At 43.8% G+C, this 18,830-nt stretch overlaps 1 protein-coding gene and 1 long non-coding RNA gene across 9 annotated transcripts in view; one reads left to right on the top strand and one right to left on the bottom strand.

The window, feature by feature from the left end:
• Nucleotides 1–3,094: 3,094 nt before the first annotated feature.
• LOC130533985 (uncharacterized) lies at nucleotides 3,095–18,541 on the bottom strand. Its single transcript, XR_008952758.1, has 3 exons — nucleotides 18,208–18,541; nucleotides 3,569–3,688; nucleotides 3,095–3,261 (listed from the first exon to the last, which is right to left on the bottom strand). It is a non-coding gene; the product is annotated as an uncharacterized LOC130533985 (long non-coding RNA).
• The window catches only part of fgfr2 (fibroblast growth factor receptor 2), a 37,976-nt gene continuing 36,262 nt past the window's right edge, over nucleotides 17,117–18,830 (top strand). For 3 of the 8 annotated variants that reach the window (XM_057047681.1, XM_057047675.1, XM_057047673.1), the window contains exon 1: nucleotides 17,120–17,785. The gene's annotated coding sequence lies outside the window, so the exon portion shown is untranslated. Of the gene's footprint in view, nucleotides 17,786–18,495; nucleotides 18,557–18,830 lie in introns of all 8 variants that reach the window. The other 5 variants (XM_057047679.1, XM_057047677.1, XM_057047674.1 and 2 more) reach the window with 4 other exon arrangements.

The following is an 18,830-nucleotide window of genomic DNA, read 5'->3' as shown; positions in this document are numbered from 1 at the left end:
CCTCCGTGTTGAGAGGAGCCAGATGAGGTAGCTTGGGCATCTAGTTAGGATGTCCCCTGGACGCCTCCCTGGTGAGGTGTTCAGGGCATGTTCTCTGGTAGGAGGCCCCCGGGAAGACCCAGGACCCGTTGGATAGACTATGTCTCTCAACTGGTCTGGGAATACCTGGGGATTCCTGGAAGAAGTAGCTGGGGAGAGGGAAGTCTGGGCTTGTCTTCTTAGGCTGCTGCCCCTGCGACCCGACCCGGATAAGCGGTAAAGGAAGGAAGGAAGGAAGGAAGGAAGGAAGGAAGGATGGATGGATGGATGGATGGATGGATGGATGGATGGATGGATGGATGGATGGATGGAACTAAATCAACAGTAGTAGTAGAAGAAATAACATAGAAACAGCATAAATGGATCGTGGTGACAACAGATCACTTGTACATTGACAACCTTATCAACGATGCTAAATTTCATCACCGCTAAAAACTGCTACTACCACGGTAATATTACAGCATGTGTTCACCCAATAAATTTTCCTTCAGCAGGAAAATTGTAAAACAAGTGTTAACAGACTTTAAATTGGGTAAGATCTCATCAAGAGATCTTCTTAATTTTAAATCACTTGTAGATAAACTGAAAGAAGCAGAAGTGCTGCAAGTTGCTCCTTCCTGCAAGAGCATCATCAACCCTCATCCAGCAGCAGCCACCATAAATGATGAGCTTGTAGTCAGCTGAGTCACTCTCCTTAAACCTTCCATTTCTTCTTTCTCTGTCCTCTCTCTGGAAGCAGGGAGGGTACAGAAATTGAAAATTATTTTGCCGAAGCAAAGCACTGAAGTTTGCAGACAGGTCACCTTAGTGATGAAGGGTGAGCGAAGACATATTGAGAGAGGGAGGAAAATGGGAGTTTTTCATATGGGAATTACACCAATCCTACCAGCCCCTCAAACAGATATGTGGAAGAATAACATAAAAATTCCACAAAGAACTGAACATCAATCTTTTGCTGAAAGCATGTGGAGCTTAACCCATTTATATTGAGTTGACCTATGACCAAAATGTGAGTTGAAAGGTAGTAAAAATCAGTCGCGTGATTCTGTCTCTCTGGTTGGTTTGGTCTAAGCTGGGCTGTCTGGATTTAAGCCTGGGGCCCCCATGCTCTGTGTCTGGGCTTCAGTGTCCTCTTCTATCCAGACCAGCTTATTTATGACCTGAGTCGGGCCTGGTCCAACCAGCAGAGACAGAGAGATGGAGTGCCAGCAGAATAACTGTGGTGCATTCCTGTGCACTGAAGACTGACACCCATTTGAGCACAAACACACTGATGGATCTCCCATGATTTCACATTAGAAAGTGTGAGTGCAAGGCTCCAGACAGAGACATATTCCCTCCCAAATGTTAGTTTTCACACCTCCTTATATCTATTTTTTTGCATCCTATGATCTCTGCACAGACGCACCCAGTATTCACCAGCAGAAAAATTTGTCAAATGATTTTCTTTTCAGGCATGTGGTCTATTCTGCACCAGAAATTTGAATTCATGTTTTTTTCCAAACACCATATGAAGACTTTGGCTCTCTGTTTCTGTTTCACTGGCTACTACATATTTCTGTGAAGCTTAGAACTGTTCAGATGGAACATCTCATTCTAATTCTGCTTCTCACTTTTAGTCAATTTTTTTGCTTTCTAAATACCGTAAGTTTATATCATACAATAGTCACAACCTAATCACCAAATTTGTGGTAAATGTGATAATGCTACAGTAAATCAGAGATTTCCTGATCTAAATTTTGAGTTAATCAACAATTCTGCGCATGTGTTAAGAACAGTAACCATCACAACATCAGAACATGTATAGAACATTGCTGTGAAATTGGTACACCCCTTAAAATCAGAGAACAGTCCTAACTTTTTTTCTTTTTTCTCTTCCAGAGGATTAAAAAGCAACAGCAGCACTATCGGTACTTGCAATAATATTTCAATTTATGCATACAAATGATAGTTGTTGTTTTTGGTTTTTTTTTACCCTTTTTGCTTTTCAAAACATTCTTTCAAACATTTTCCCCCGCTATTTTATTTGCCTTCAAAATCTCTTAAATTTGTGAGTTATACTAGTACCTGTTGGAATTAAAAGACAGCAGGTGTCACAATGGAGAAGACCTCTTCTGACTTCCTGTACAGGCATGTAAAAAACAAATTGGTAGAAAAAGAATACTTCACTGCACCTTTCTGATTATTTTTTTTTCATATTTGTTCTTCCGGCTTTGTGGTTAAACGCTGCAGAAAATTTGATGGCCTGGCAAAGCAGGGGTGAATGTTTTCCCTGAAGCAGATTGTGGATGGAGCACATTCCAGGGGAAAGCTGTGTAAATCCCTCCATTGATTTGGTGCAAAACCTTCCTGACCTCTGGAATACATTAGCAGATTAGCCATGGAGCCATGTGCACACAGCGCTCATAGCTCAGACGCCCAGTCCTATTCGCAGCCAGTGCCACCAGCAGTAGCCTTCTCATGCATACCTACCAGTTCCTGGTCAGTTTGTGAATATGCAGAAAACTGAGATCCCAATGTTTTCTATGCTGTAATGGAATGTCTGTTGTCCCTGTCCGCACCATCAATTCTTCTAATCCATATATGAAAATGGGCCTGCAGATGCCAGTATGAAAGAATAAAATCATAGATCTGTCCCGGGTCTCTCACTCATTTGTTGTTTCCCAGCTTTTATAAGCTCTCAGGCTCCCAGAGCTTCACTGTACCGAGCTGATGGGCCGATGACCTGGTTTTGTGCCATGTGTGTTTGGATGCACGTGTGATGTGTTTTGGGGTGAAAGGTGGTGCTCTAGGTCAGGGGGAACAGGCGACAAGGCACACCAGGGACCCCTGTGCCTCCTTCTGCAGAGACACATGGCCTTTTGAAACAGACCCCAGTTCAGCAGATACTCCATCCACCAGCCAAGCAGCCTGATACACAGATGGTGGCAGCAGAATTTGTATCCATCTTTTAGCGTGAGGTGGAGGGATTTGAATGGACTCATCTGCCGTCAGCGTGTTTCCATCCAATGCGGAGTGATTCAACAGTCTCTGATAAGAATAAAAAGACAGCCTGTTCTGAGCTTGGCATTTATTTTCAAATTTTTAGCATAAACAAAACAATGACAGTAAACAGAGTAAACATCCTGTCTGGGGAGGCTGTCTTCACACACTGTCACAGACCTCAGAGACTCGGTGCTGCTGTAGTCATGTAGACAGGATTCTGGTGTGTGATCGAGGTTCCTGAGGATCCAGTGCACAGGAGGACCAATGATATAAATGTGGCACGCACGACACCACAGCAAATGAATTATTGTCACTGTACACATCAAATCACATTTGGTGCAAAGAATATCAATAAATTTGCTTGTAAATCAAAACTTTTGTGTGAAAATGTTTCTTTGGGAAGCGTAAATGTCTGTCATTTTGCTTTCTTCCTTAATAATTGGAATTTAAAAGAGGTGTGTATCTAATCAACAAAAGCAGAGGTGATAAGTTTGACTTTAACTTTGGATTTGTGCAGCATTAACAGATGAAAAGAGAGACTTACGGATGTTGTTCCTGCCATCCCTGTTTTTCATTCACAGAGTGGTAACCAGTCTGACCTCACCAGTAACAGACTGATCCTCACCAATGACTGCACTTTGCTGGGGAACAACTTCACACTTGCCTGGAAAGCAAAGCAGGGATCTGTAAGATGTCATGTTTGATTAATGAGACACTATTCTCCTCTCTTTTCCTTCCAGCCACTCTTCTTCTTTCAGTGTCATTCATCTGCCCTAGTATTGCTATTTCTTCCCTTACTCCCATTTCCCTCTGCCATTTTTTGACCATTTTTCCTTCCAACTTGCTGTTTCCCAGTGGACAGAAAATCTTTGTCTAACTTGTCCAACACTAAGGTTAAACACAGAGTTTAAGAAGGGACATGAAACAAAAACTGTCTAACCAGGTCTTTTTCTAGGTTCTAATGTCAGATACCACCTGTTGACTGTTACTCTACCTACCTACCTACCTACCTACCTACCTGCCTACCTACCTACCTACCTACCTACCCACCCATCTATCTGTGATGGTGACACGCTAAAGACTGTTATTTTGTGCCAGACTCCTGCAACAGTGGGAGGAAGGGCCGTGAATTTATTGTTCAGGATTGGTGATGATCAGTCCAAAGGTGTGTCATGTTGACTTTCACTGCAGCAGTAATTACAACCTGAGCTTTTCCCGCAATCTTCTTCTTTTACAGTGTGTCTGTTTACAGCAAACACCCCAAGGATGATGGATTATCGATGGCTTTTTGGTTTTTCCATAAAGTGTCAGATTAAACTGTGATGAATTAAATAATTCTTTAAAACTCAAATAAACAGATGTGATTATATTCTGTGTATTAAATATATTCCATTTGCAATGAAATAAAAACATCTGGGCAGCCCTAGATTATGAATATTTTTTGTTGTTATTATACACTTTCTAAAATACATTTTATGATTAAATAAATCCAGATATTCATTAAGATCCCGTCATAATAATTTAGATATAAATAAAATATATATATATTTTATCAATATTTTCCCAGAATATTTCTCCACTTTTAGGAGCTATAGTCTGTATTAATCTAAGATGAGATGGAACTTTAAAGAGACCAGCTGGTTGGAGATCAGCATGAGAAGACTGGTGATTCATAGATGCCTGCCTGAATGATAGACTCAGAAAATGGTCATCGTCATGATGAGAAGAAGCGCACCTTCAAAACTTCCCCTAACAATGAGCAGCAGTCCAAGGCTTGAATGCTGGAACAGTTAGCTGACGAGTGTTGCGCAAGCGCAGCACCTGAACGGATTGTTGTATTGAGAAGAAGTGCAGGACAGCTTTATTCAACAGTGCAGTCAGTGAGGTGAGCTACATTGGTGGACACATGTTCAGGTAAACCTGGAAAAAGAATTGCGAAGATGTTTTCATGGCATGTCTCTTGTGTTGCTGTTGGTCTAATCTTCAATATAAATGAGTTCCTCAGTGGCTCTTTTGTCTATGCAGGTGCTTTCATAAGACCTTGTATATATTATATGTCTGGTAAGAGTTTTTTTCAACTCAGAGTTCCTACTATTGCCATTGGTTAGAGAGGCGATAAAGAGGAACTGGGAGATGCTGAGAGATAGGTCGACCATTGCACAACAGCACTAACAAGACTTGCAGGAGCAGACCTATTTTGCAGACAGTGGTGTAAATCTGTCAGTCTGTCCTGCTGAGGTGGGCATGCTGCAACCTGAACCTTCGAGTGAAGCCAACTTGCTCACAGTCACCCCTTTGTTACAGAGTGCTGGAAACCATGTAAACAGTGTTGGGGAGGGGGGGGGGGGGGGGGGGGGGGGACACGTGCACACTGAGGAAATCTAAGTTAAACTTGTATTTTAAGAATTGTGCTGTTACAGTATTTGCCCCTTCTCCTCTTTCTCTGTACTTTGTGCATAATTTGTCATGATGCAGGGTGGGGAGATGTTTAATAAGACATATATCTTTGTCATTTTCCTTCTCCTCCTCTTTTCTGTCTTTCTCTCTGTGTCTTTTGTCTGGATGCAGTGCAGAGACAGCTTGAGGGGGACAAAGGTCAGGTGAGGAGGCGGCTTCTCAGGAAAATGCCCAGTGCAAGTTAGACCTCCAATTGGTGATCACAGTCAAACTGGTTAACCTCTACGCACCTCATTGTGCCTTAAGAAAACACATTTTTTACCTCAGCATCTCAGTCTGGTAATGAGAGTCAGCCTCACAAGGACAAATGCTCACATCTAAACATCACCTTGTTGAACGAAGCCTACAACTCATTCTCTGCTCCTTCATTTCACTTCTACAACACTACAAATGTCTAAAGTTTCATTGTTTTATCTATAACAGATGGTACATAATACAGCTGGATTTTTTAAAAATCTGAATAAATACATTTGATCTTTGAACGAAATTACATTTTTCTACTGAAACATTTATCATTGAAATATTAGCATACATTTTTTAATGGCTGAAAATTGGCAGATTTCAAAACATTTTTACACATTTCTGTGGTTTGAGCATTGATTTACAACATTGAGGCAATATTATTATATCATTGTCTTCATGGCACTGGACACATTACTAAGTGGGGGCTCAAACATAACATGGGAGTTGGGAATGGAAAACAGCAACAAAGCAAAGGTCAAGTCCTTAACTACTGCTGTGATGTGATTTAGGTTTTTGTGCAGGGGTGGCTCGTCCAAAAGTGGCTCAGCAGACTCATGTAAGGTGGGGTGCTGGAGGAACTGAGAACTTTGGGTTGAAATGACTTGTTGATGACATCAGGACACAGTCTTCCCTCAGTTTAAAAGTTAGACATCCCATTTTCTGAACTTGTAATTTATTATGTGGGTCTAACATAATTTATAATCACACTGAGAGTTGAGTATATGCTGTGCATGCATGGTTCTGTGTGAAATGGACTCCACAGAGACTACAAATGCCTTCAGTTATCTCTCTTTTTAGGTCTCTCTTTATCAATCAATCTCAATCAATCAATCTTTATTTATATAGCGTCTTTTACAATCAGAATTGTTTCAAGGCACTTTCCAGAATCCCAACCCCAGACAAGCAACAGTGGCAAGGAAAAACTCCCCTTTAACAGGAAGAAACCTTGAGCAGGACCAGGCTCATGTAGGGGGACCCTCCTGCTGATGGCCGGCTGGGTAAAGAGAGGAGAGGAGAGAGAGGAGAGGAGAGGAGAGGAGAGGAGAGGAGAGGAGAGGAGAGGAGAGGAGAGGAGAGGGGTAGAGTAGAGGAGAGGTAGAGGAAAGGGGAGGGGAGGTAGAGGAGAGGAGAGGAGATCAGTGGGGGTCGGAGATCAGTATACAGCTCTGAAGGCGGCGATACCTGTAAATGTGTAAACTACACAGGAAATAGCATTACTAGTCTACTTGACAAGGAGGAGGAGAGGAGAGGAGAGGAGAGGAGAGGAGAGGAGAGGAGAGGAGAGGAGAGGAGAGGAGGGGAGGGGAGGGGAGGGGAGAGTAGGGAAGAGGAAACCATGACCCAGTGGGGTGACAGAGGCCTGTCAGGTGATCATGTTTCTGGACCCTGGCAGCCTTGGCCTATAGCAGCATAGCTAAAATGTTAACCTAATGATTAGACGACCCCCTAAGTATGATAATTTGTCTGTCTATGATAATAACTGGAACTACAGAATTAGTAACAAGAAGCTTTTTCAAAGAGGTAGGTTTTAAGTCTAATCTTAAAAGTAGCGATGGAGTCAGTCTCCCGTACCTGGACAGGGAGCTGGTTTCATAGCAGGGGGGCCTGGTAGCTAACTGCTCGGCCCCCCATTCTACCCCTAGAAACTCTGGGGACCACAAGTAGAGCAGCATTCTGAGAGCGGAGCGGTCTATTGGGCTGGTAAGGTGTCACTAGCGCCTCCATGTAGGATGAGCTAGGCCTCTGAGGACCTTGTAGGTCAAAAGAAGGGTTTTAAAAATTATTCTAAATTTAACGGGCAGCCAATGAAGAGACGCCAGTACAGGAATAATGTGATCTCTTTTGTCAATACCTGTCAAAACTGGCTGCAGCATTTTGGATCAGCTGGAGGCTTCTTAAAGAGGAGTTTGGATACCCTGATAATAAAGAATTACAATAGTCCAGCCTGGAATTAACAAATGCATGGACTATCTTTTCAGCATCATGTTGGGTCAGTAGTTTTCTAATCCTTGTGATGTTCCTCAGGTGAAAAAAGGTACTTCTAGAGACTAATTTAATGTGTGAGTTGAAGGAGAGATTTTGATCAAAAGTTACTCCAAGATTCCTCATAGAGAGACTAGATGTTAATGAGATACCATTGAGAGTGATCATGTGATCTAATCTATCCCTGAGAGGTTCAGGACCAAACACCATGACCTCAGCTTTTCCTGAGTTAAGGAGGAGGAAATTTGAAGACATCCCGGACTTTATGTCTTTAAGACAGGTCTGAAGCTTCACTAACTTCTCTGTCTCCTCTGGTTTCATGGATAGATAAAGCTGAGTGTCATCAGCATAACAATGAAAATTTATCCCATGCTGCCGAATAATGTTCCCTAAGGGAAGCATGTACAAGGTGAAAAGGATTGGTCCAAGTACAGAACCTTGAGGAACTCCATGGCTAACCCTACTGTATGAAGAGGGAACTCCATGGATATGAGCAAACTGATATCTATCAGATAAATATGATCTAAACCAGTCTAGTGCTGTCCCTTTAATGCCCATCACATGTTCCAGTCTATGTAACAGGATGCTGTGATCAACTGTATCAAAAGCAGCACTGAGGTCCAGCAGAACCAGCATAGAGACCAGTCCATGATCTGAAGCTATAAGAAGATCATTATTAACTTTAAGAAGTGCTGTTTCTGTGCTGTGATGAGCTCTAAAGCCTGACTGAAACATCTCAAACAGGCTGTTTCTCTGCAGGTGCTCCAGAAACTCAGTCACCACAACCTTCTCTAGAATTTTAGAGATAAAAGGAAGGTTGGATATCGGCCTATAGTTTGCGAAGACATCAGGATCCAGTGATGTTTTTTTAAGCAATGGCTTAATCACTGCCACCTTGTAGGACCGGGGTACATAACCTGACACTAAAGAACCGTTGATCTGGTCCCGGATAGAACTGCCTATCAATGGTAAAACATCCTTCAACAGGTGTGTTGGGATGGGATCTAAAAGACATGTGGTGGTCTTGGATTTCTGAATTAGCGAAGACGCCTCAGAAAAATATATAGGACAGAAAGAGTTTAACGGCTCGTTGGAGAAACTGTATGTTCCCACAGTCAGCACATCTGGTGATGGTCCAGTTGTTGGGATGGCCTGGTTAGCTTTTTCTCTGATAGCTAGAACTTTATCAGTGAAGAAGCTCATGAAGTCTTCACCACTAAGGGAAGAAGGGATATGTGGATCTAAAACACTGTGACTCTTGGTTAATTTGGCCACAGTGCTCAAAAGAAAAAAGGGGTTGTTCTTAGTTTCCTCAATTAAAGAAGAAAAATAAGCTGTTCTAGCTTTACGGAGGGCCTTTTTGTAAACTAACAGACTGTCTTTCCAGGCTGCATGATAGCTATCTATTTTACAAGAATGCCACTTCCTTTCTAGTCTGCGCGCTTTCTGCTTGAGGGTCCTGATATGTGAATTATACCAGGGAGCACACCTCCTCTGATTTATTATTTTCTTTTTCAGGGGGGCAACAGAATCAAGCGTGATTCTCAGTGAGGTTGCTGCACCTTCAGCAATAGAGTCAACCTCAGCAGGGCTAAGATTATAATGACTGATCCCTGGGGAAACACACAGTGGTCCTAGGATTAGCACAGGGATCTCTTCCTTAAACTTAGCTACAGCGTTATCTGAAAGACATCTGCTATAGTAAGACTGTGCTCTGAGGATAGAAGAATCCTTAATCAAAAATGTAAAAGTGATCAAAGAATGATCTGACAGGAGTGGGTTCTGAGGGAACACTGACACATGTTCTACCTCAACACCATAAGTCAGAACTAGATTTAGGGTGTGGGTGAAGCTATGAGTTGGTTGGTTTATCTGCTGGAGGAAACCAACTGACTCAAGTAATGAAATGAAGCCATTTCTAAAGCTGTCATTTACAACGTCTACATGGATATTAAAGTCTCCAATGATAATGACTGTCTGTTCTAAGGACCAAGTCTGATAAGAAATCAAAGAACTCAGATAGGAACTCTGAATGTGGCCCAGCAGGGGGTCGATATACAACTACAAACAAAAGTGGCTTTTCTGCCTTCCAGTACAGATGGGTGATGCCAAGAGTCAGGCTTTCAAATGAACTGGAGCCATGTTTTGGTCTAGGATTAATTAATAACTTGGAGTGATAGATTGCTGCCACTCCCCCTCCTCGACCAGTAACACGAGGAAGGATGGAGTAGATTCATTTAAGCTAACATACTCCTCCTCCTGAAGCCAGGTCTCAGTAAGACAAAATAAATCAATGTGATGATCCGCTATCAGGTCGTGCACCAACAGGGATTTACACAAAAGAGATCTAATATTTAATAGTCCACATTTAATTGTGATGTTAGTTTCTCCAACTTGTGCTTTGGTATTAATTTTAATAAGATTACAGTGATTGACCGCTCCTCTGCTCTGTGCTTGGTGAACTTTTAACCGTGGAACAGAGACTACCTCTATAGTGTCGGATGAGGGTTCTATGATAGCAGCAGAGAGGTGTGTAAGACTACAACTCTGCATCCTGGTCTGGACCCTGGACTGTCAGGTCACTTAGGGTCTAATAAAATTAGCCATATTACTAGAAATGAGAGAGGCACCATCCCATGTGGGATGGACACTGTCTCTCCTGATCAGACCAGGTTTTCCCCAAAAAGTGCTCCAATTGTCTATAAAGGACACCTTGTTTTCGGGGCACCACTGTGACAACCAGCGACGAAGTGATGACATGTGGCTAAACATTAAATCGCTGGCCAGATTGGGGAGGGGACCAGAGAATGCTATGGAGTCTGAAATTGTTTTTGCGTAGCTGCACTCCGACATGTTAATTTTGGTGACCTCTGACTGACGAAGCCGGGTGTAATTTGCTCCGACGTGAATAATAACTTTACCAAAATTTACGTTTATCACTGGTTCATTTCGGCAGCCAGATGTACAGACAGTCCTGGCCTCTACACGGCCTCACATGGTCTCACAATAGCAAGCGGACTTATTAAAAATGCAGCAAAAGTCTTCCTGTCACCTCACATGTGAGCACAATCTCAAAGATAACACAAGTTCCTGGTATTGCAGGAGATGGTGCTGCTAAAAAATAGCAGATTAGAGCTATTCTGAACCACTCATTCATGCGAGCACTGGAAGTATTCTGGAAAATGTGCAATGTTTAACCTGACTATCTGCAGCAAGCATTGGAGTCAATGTTAATGTCTAACCCTGGCTCCAGTGTAGAATCCTCCATTCTCGTATTATAAAGGGCCATTACCATTCACATTAACACATTTTACACATTTTGACAGAGTTTGATGAGGACAGTGCACTTTATTCTCTGCAAAAAAACAGTACAGTCATCGTATAAGCGTGCAAATGAGCATTAACAATGACCATTTACCCCACAACATTTTAATGTGTAAAATGGAAATATCATTAAATAATACATTCCCTGGGTTGCATGACACACATGCACAAAGATCCTTTCTGCCCTCAACCTTTATTCATTACTGCAGATCATGATACTGAACTAATGAATCTATTTCTTTCTAATTGTATTCAAATAAAATACTCTACTGAATAGCTATACTGGGTGGGTTGCAGTGAATATGGAACCTGAAGAGGAAAAACAAAACTAAATTTTAAACTTTCTCAACAGGCTAGAGCCCTGACTTGCAGCACTGAGTCATAGACAAAATGACTACAGTGACCTGTTCTCTGAGCCAAATGAGCTGCGTAATGTGTTTGTGTGTATGCAAGTGTGCGTAACTGTGTGCGTATAGCTGATGTGGCTGATTAACGATAGAAAGAAAAACAAGGGGCAAGCTTAAAATATATAGAGAGATACTTTGTGAGAAAAGAAGCCTTCATTGCTGCATGCTTTATTTTTATTTCACAATTAAATATGAAGTCAAACTGGACAAAAAGCCATTTTGACCTGGAATCATATTGCAGTCATTCAATTCCGTCACAATTCCCACTGCAGTTCCAAAACATTAAGATGGAACCACAACTTTTTTTCTTGTCTTCCATTGTCAGTCCATCCAGAGCTCCATACTTCATACATACTCCAAGCAGTGAGCTTCTCTGCCGTTTCAGACACTTTGAAGTGCTAAAGTGGAAACATGAAGAATCTGGATGACTGACCCTCGACTCCCCTTCCATCACACTCCCACCATCCCTCTTTGTTACCTGCTGAGGGGGAGGAGAGGGCTGTGCTGCATGGCATGGCATCTTTGGATGATTTTATTACAGACTATCAGTGAAAGTGAGGAGGATGGCCCATTGACTTGTGGGCTAATGCCTCCAGAGTTAAAAGCCAAGGCTTCTGAATTATGAGTCAGCCTCCTATGTGAAGGAAAGTGCTGCCCTCTCCAGAATCGTTATGTATAGTTAGGCTGCTGCTCCTAATGATGATGATGATGATGATGATGATGATGATGATGATTTCTTTTTAGTGAATAGCTCCACACTTTCCATCAGGGTCTTCTTATATTACTACGGTGCAGGGAGCTTATAGTATATGGTTCAAATTACTTTCAGAGGCACAGAGACATGCACATGCACACACACATACACACACAACAACCAGCTCCTCGCATTTGTTTCATATATTGCACAGGATGTGAGTCACACACATTTGTTTTAATGATACACTGTCAGCGTTATATTGGGAGATAAAGGGGTGGTATCTGCAAAATTTGGCACAGTGAGGTTATAATAACATATTGCTGCCACTCATGATTAACTGCAGCACCCTAAAGGGAGAAGAAGAAAGAATCTTCAAAAGAGAACAAGTCTGCTTTGTACTCTTTCAGCAGTATGTATCTCTTTCAAGATGTATGTTCTGTGAGTGGATGCAGCCAGCCACTGTGAGGCTGTATTGTCTGTTTGAAATAGTGATGAACAGTCAGCCGCTCTTCTTTATCCACTTTATCAAACGTGCACAAGCAACACTCCCAATGGATGGTGGTGATAAATATAACTTGGAGCACCAACTAACCATTGTATATCAGAGGATAAAAACTAATAATGAAAAAGTCTACAGCTTAAAGATATTGGCATTATACTTTATGATTCCAAAGTAATTCAACATCAGTGAAAATTGCTTTATTTCTTTGAACTGTAGTTTCTATTCATATCATTTTTGGTGGTGAATCTCTGTTTAGGAAGTTCCCTGACCTTCCACATGTTTAAATAGAAAGTCTTAAACAGAGAGAGCACATCCCTAAAACACCTGAATAAAAACAGTCCAACATCTTATACGCGAAAACTATTTATTTGCAGTCTTGAGTTCAGATCAGTGAGGTCTAGAAGCTTAGCCTTTTGCAATTAATGGCAAGCAAGCCTCTGTTGAGCCCTGATTCATTCTGCTCAGCGACGAGCATCTGAACGAGCTGCGACCAATAAATAAATGTGAACTAATAAGCTGGTGCACAGACAAAAAGAAATAACAGCTAGTTGTTGATCAGCTCACTTCCATGCAAACTTGTGTCACAGCAGGAGGCATTGTTAATGGCTGTTGAGTGACTCGGACATCGTTACCATGTGCGGTTATTGGAGAACCTGAAGTAGTCACTGTTTAATTTATATCTGACCTGTCAGCACCACTGGTTTTACTGGTGAAAGCTGAGGTGGGAGGGGACAGAGCATGTACTGGCTGAGTCTCTACATCTGATTTAAAAGAACAAAACAAAACCTGATACTTGTCGCTGCCTCCTATCACAACAGACTATATAATTTTCTTTTTAAAAAATAGGACATTGGCAGTGCACTGCTTCCCCTTCCTCAGACGCTGGATGGTGGTCCAGAACCTTTTTGAAGCCTCTTCTACACTGGAGTTGCTCAGGGTGAGAGATGGAGAGCGGGGGTGGGCTTTTTGCCTGTCCCCAGACTCTCTAGTTTGACGTTGGGGTTCTCGCGGTCGAGTGAAAGGGTCGCTTCCCTGCGTCTCCGGGTCGGGGAATGGGTTCTGACTGTTGTTTGTGCTTATGCACTGAGAGTACCCGCCCTTTTTGGAGGACCTAGGACGGACGCTGGACAAAGTACCGACTGGGGACTCCATTGTTCTGCTGGGAGACTTCAACGCTCACGTGGGCAACGACAGCGTGATTGGGAGGAACGGTCTGCCTGATCAGAACCAGAGTGGTGTTCAGTTATTGGACTTCTGCACTAGTCATAGTTTGGCCATAATTAACACTATGTTCAAACATAAAGTTGTTCATCGGTGCTCTTGGCACCATGACGACCTGAGCCGTAGGTCAATGATCGACTTCATAGTCGTGTCAGTTGAGGCCATATGTTTTGGACACTCGGATGAAGAGAAGAGCAGAGCTGTCAACTGATCACTACCTGGTTGTGAGTTGGATCAGGTGGGGGAGGGGAGCAACCGCGCGGACCTGGCAGGCCCAAATGCTTAGTGAGGGTCTATTGGGAACGCTTGGTGGAGGAACCCGTCAGGCTGGTCTTCAATTCCCACCGACAGAGCTTTGATCGTGTTCCAAGGGTGGTAGGGGACATTGAGTCTGAATGGGCCATGTTCATTGTCGAGGCGGCTGTCGCGAGCTGTGGCTGCAAGGCCGCTGGTGCTGGTTGTGGTGGTAATCCCCGTACTTGAGGGTGGACACCAGAGGTGAGGGGAGCCGTCAGGCTGAAGAAAGAGGCCCACAGGTCATGGCTGGTCTGTGGGTCTCCGGAAGCAGCTGACCGGTACAGGTTGGCTAAGCGGGTTGCGGCCGCGACGGTCGTGGAGGCAAAAACTCGGGCAGGTGGTGTTTAGAGGTGTTCCGGACATGTCCCAGTTGGAGGAGGCCTCGTGGCCGGCCCAGGACTAGGTGGAGAGATTACATCTCTCGCCTGGCTTGGGAGCGGCTGGGGGTCCCCCCGGAGGAGCTGATGGAAATGGCCGGGGAGAGGTCTGTCTGGGCATCAATCCTGAACCTGCTGCCCCCGCGACTCGGATCCGGATAAGCGGGAGAAAACTAAACTAAACTAAAAGGACATTGGCGGTGTACTGCTTCCTCTTCCTCAGATGCCGGATGGTGGTCCAGAACCTTTTTGAAGGTGTCCGGAATTCATTCTCCATGGCCTCACCGAACTCTTTCCATGCCCGGGTCTTTGCCTCGGCAACTGCTGTAGCTGCACTCCGCTTGGCCTGCCAGTACCTATCTGCTGCCTCAGGAGTCCCACATGCCAGTAAGGCCGATACGACTCTTTCTTCAGCCTGAGGGAATCCCTCACGGGTTCGGGCATTGCTGCCATGACAGGCACCAACCACCTTACAGCCACAGCACCGGTCAGCCACCTCAACAATGGAGGCACGGAACATGGTCCATTCGGATTCAATGTCCCCCGCCTCCCCTGGGACATGGTCAAAGCTCTCCCGGAGGTGTGAGTTGAAGCTCCTTCTGACAGGAGACTCTGCCAGGCGTTCCCAGCAGACCCTCACAATATGTTTGGGTCGGCCGGGTCTCTCCGGCATCCTTCCCCACCATCGGAGCCAACTCACCACCAGGTGGTGATTAGTTGACAGCTCTGCCCCTCTCTTCACCTGAGTGTCCAGAACATGCGGCCGCAAATCCGATGACACGACCACGAAGTCGATCATCGATCTGCGGCCTAAGGTGTCCTGGTGCCAAGTGCACATGTGGACGCCTTTATGACTGAACAAGGTGTTTGTTATGGACAATCTGAGACAAGCACAGAAGTCCAACAACAAAACACCACTCGGGTTAAGATCAGGGGGGCTGTTCTTCCCAATCACACCTCTCCAGGTCACACTGTCGTTGCCAATGTGAGCATTGAAGTCACCCAGGAGGACGAGGGAGCCCCCAGAATGAGCACTCTCCAGCACTCCCTCTAAGTACTCCAAAAAGGGTGGATACGCTGAACTGCAACAGCCAGGATCCATCCCCCCGCCCGAAGGCGAAGGGAGACTACCCTCTCATCCACTGGGGTAAACTCCAGTATACAGGCACTGAGCTGGGGAGAACTGCCACACCTGCCCGTCGCCGCTCACCATCAGCAACTCCAGAGTGGTAGAGAGTCCAACCCCTCTCGAGAAGACTGGTTCCAGAGCCTTTGCTATGCGTCGAGGTGAGGCCGACTACAGTATACAGTATCTAGTCGGAACTTCTCAACCTCACGCACCAGCTCAGGCTCCTTTCCCATCAGAGAGGTGACATTCCATGTCCCCATAGCTAGTTGGATGGATGGACATTGGCAGTGGATGTAAGATAAAAATAGGATTACAGTTTTTCACCTAGCCTGTGTGTTTTCAGGGGACTTAAATGACTTGCAGAGGATGATGGGGCACCCTCCACTTTGTCTGTGCTTCTGAGGAAACCATGAACTGCAGATGGTCTTTACTTGCACTATTGCTTTAGAGAAACACACACTTCCTCCCAACTTCCACATTTACTCTCTCTTCCTTTCCTTTCAAGCACTGTACTATTGCAGACACACAACATACCATACTTTATTTTTTTTTAAATCCCATTAATGCTGCAGTTTTAGAAGTGTAATTCATTGAGTTGATGTCTCATGACAATGATCAATTAGTTTTTTTTTCAACAGAAGACAAAAAGTTTAAGACATATTTGCATATTGGAAGCAAGGTCTCTAAAGAAGAAAAATATGAGCTCTTGTGCAGCTCTACATATACTCAGACAAACCATCTACACTCCTTCAAAAGTGATATCTTTTAACCTGACTATATTGTAAACATCCCCTGATATTTGTAATAATAAAATGCTTCTGGTCTCACTGCCATCATCCCACACCTGCGGGTTAGACCTACCCACGTTGTTAATATTAGTAATAGTGTTATTGAAGAAACATTAAGAGACAGCTTTGATTGCAGTTTTTGGGCATTTTCACTGTTGTTCTCAGAGATGTGGCCTCATCACATTAGTCATGTTAAAATTGATATAAGCAGATTATCTATGAAAGTCAAAAAATGTAAAAGAATGGTCACATTAATGTGAGGGAAGTCTGCTTCTGAAGGTGAGGGCTTAAACTGTAAGGAAACATGCTCAAAATTTAAAAAATAAAACTCTCATTATCTATTTGCTTCTGGTTGAAGAGGAGAAAAAGTTACTAAATCTACTTGAAATCTAATTCAGAAAAGCAAACAGAGAGAATGGATTTAATTTTAATAAACTGACATGATAAAATCCTCTGGACCCTTGTCTGCAACACTGCAGCAGTAGCTGCAAAGTCTAATGAAACACATGTTGTCCTGCAGCTGTGAAGTCTCCACCACTGTGGGGCGCTGTAACGGTAAACTCGGGTTCCTCAGCCTGAAGCCAGCTCTGAGCGCACGTATGGCAGGCAGACAGCGCTGCGGTTCGATGGGCGGAGGAAGGCAGGGCCCAAAGGCACTACGGCCAGGAAGCGACTCCGATTACACCGGGGGCGCTTGTGGGGGAATGACACCCACTGGATCGAAAGAGGAGGGCGGTGTGTGAAGACGTAAGGAGGAGGAAAAAAGCCAGTAAACCTGACAAAGCGTCTGAGAACCAATACAAGGACTGTTGGTAGAGGACAAGAGAGACGCCAAAGACCCTCTTTCAGCAGGAGAACGCACAGTGATGGATTTTACCCCACATAGCAGCGGGCACTCGCCTTCTTGTACTTTTTAAAACATCCTTCCACTCCCGGCATTATTTTAAACTTTCCATTTACTTGTCAAGTGCACACTCGGGAGCACTGGGCATGACCTGCGCCCCAGAAGAAACTTGGTGACGGGAAGAAAAGTTTTGGGTGGACATCGGGATGGTTTCCCGAGCTCTATTTTTTTTAAGGATAACGCATAAAATGTCGTATTTTTGCATGGCATAGGAGAACACACCCAGTTCGGTTTTGGAATATATTCTCTGATCTGAGTTGATGCCGGCTGATTGTGGAATTGTAAACTGAAAAAGGCAGCGTCCTGCAGATTTTTTTTTTTTTTTTTGCTGCATTGTAGTTGGAGATTCCTCCCTCGGGATTCAGTTCATTCCCTCTCCTCTCTTATCGGTGCATGCGAAAACAGAGATCTACATGATTTGAATCCTCCCTGGTAAGTTTTTGCAGTTTACATTAGCAGTGTTAGAATTGCATCTGTCAGAGTTTCGGCTGACACGTCAAAAGTGATGTTGGAAGCGCTTTGCGTTTTTTTGTACGTGCTCTTTGCGGCTCCGTTTACAAAATAGAAATTATTTTACAACTTAAGGATCACCTTATCTGGGAATTCTCAACTGAGACGTTTATGCAAGCTACTCTTTAAACAGAAGAACCTAACACTTCTTTGTGATTTGACGGAATAAACTTAACGCTTCAGATAATTGTGTATTATTTAGATATTATGAAACTTAAACTTAATTCACGAAAACCCGTCATTTATGTACACACTGGGCGATGATACAGCACCTTCCAGCATCACCTTAGAGCCTCTTAATAAGTGTCCCGGTTATTTATTACTTTGCTTAATTTTCCACGTACCGTTTATAGGGCCAATTATGCCGTGGCCGCAGTTGTTTTTCCTCTCCTCGGTGCGGGAGCCCTAAATCACCGAGCGGCACCCCGCCCCCCCCCCATGGTGGAATAGCTAACTGTTTTCAATTTGAATGGGAATTTAATCACCGCCATGGAATTGTCATTCAAATAGCAGAAAAAAATCTGTGGCCCTCATCAATACATTTCTGGGTTGCATCGCAAAATTATTACTTAAATTACTTATATATGCCGCGAGAACATAATGATCGATTTAAAACATACTTTTTCGTTAAGGCTGACCTGTTCGGATCGTACCGAAGCTACGACTCGGAGAAACACTGCATTTCTAACAAAGGTACCTGCATTTATTCAAAGCGCGTCTGCAGTGCACATTGGGCGACTTTTAAATCAGTAAATAGAGTGTCTGGGTTCGGGGCGAGCGGTGTTCAACACAAAGTTAATAGGGCTTTTCGGGCCGACACTAACCGAGACGTCCAGCTGGAGCGATTTTACTAAACCTGGAGACGGTTTAGGATGGTTCAGACACAGATGTCTGGCTAAACAGACCGCTGGGGTTCTTCCCGACACTGCAATATTGCGATTCAATTAGAACCGTGCTACTTACATAA

Source organism: Takifugu flavidus, chromosome 11 (genome assembly GCF_003711565.1).
Source record: "Takifugu flavidus isolate HTHZ2018 chromosome 11, ASM371156v2, whole genome shotgun sequence".
NCBI lineage: Eukaryota > Metazoa > Chordata > Actinopteri > Tetraodontiformes > Tetraodontidae > Takifugu > Takifugu flavidus.
The sequence above is the reverse complement of the archived record's forward strand: the minus strand, read 5'-3'. Positions and strand labels throughout refer to the sequence as shown.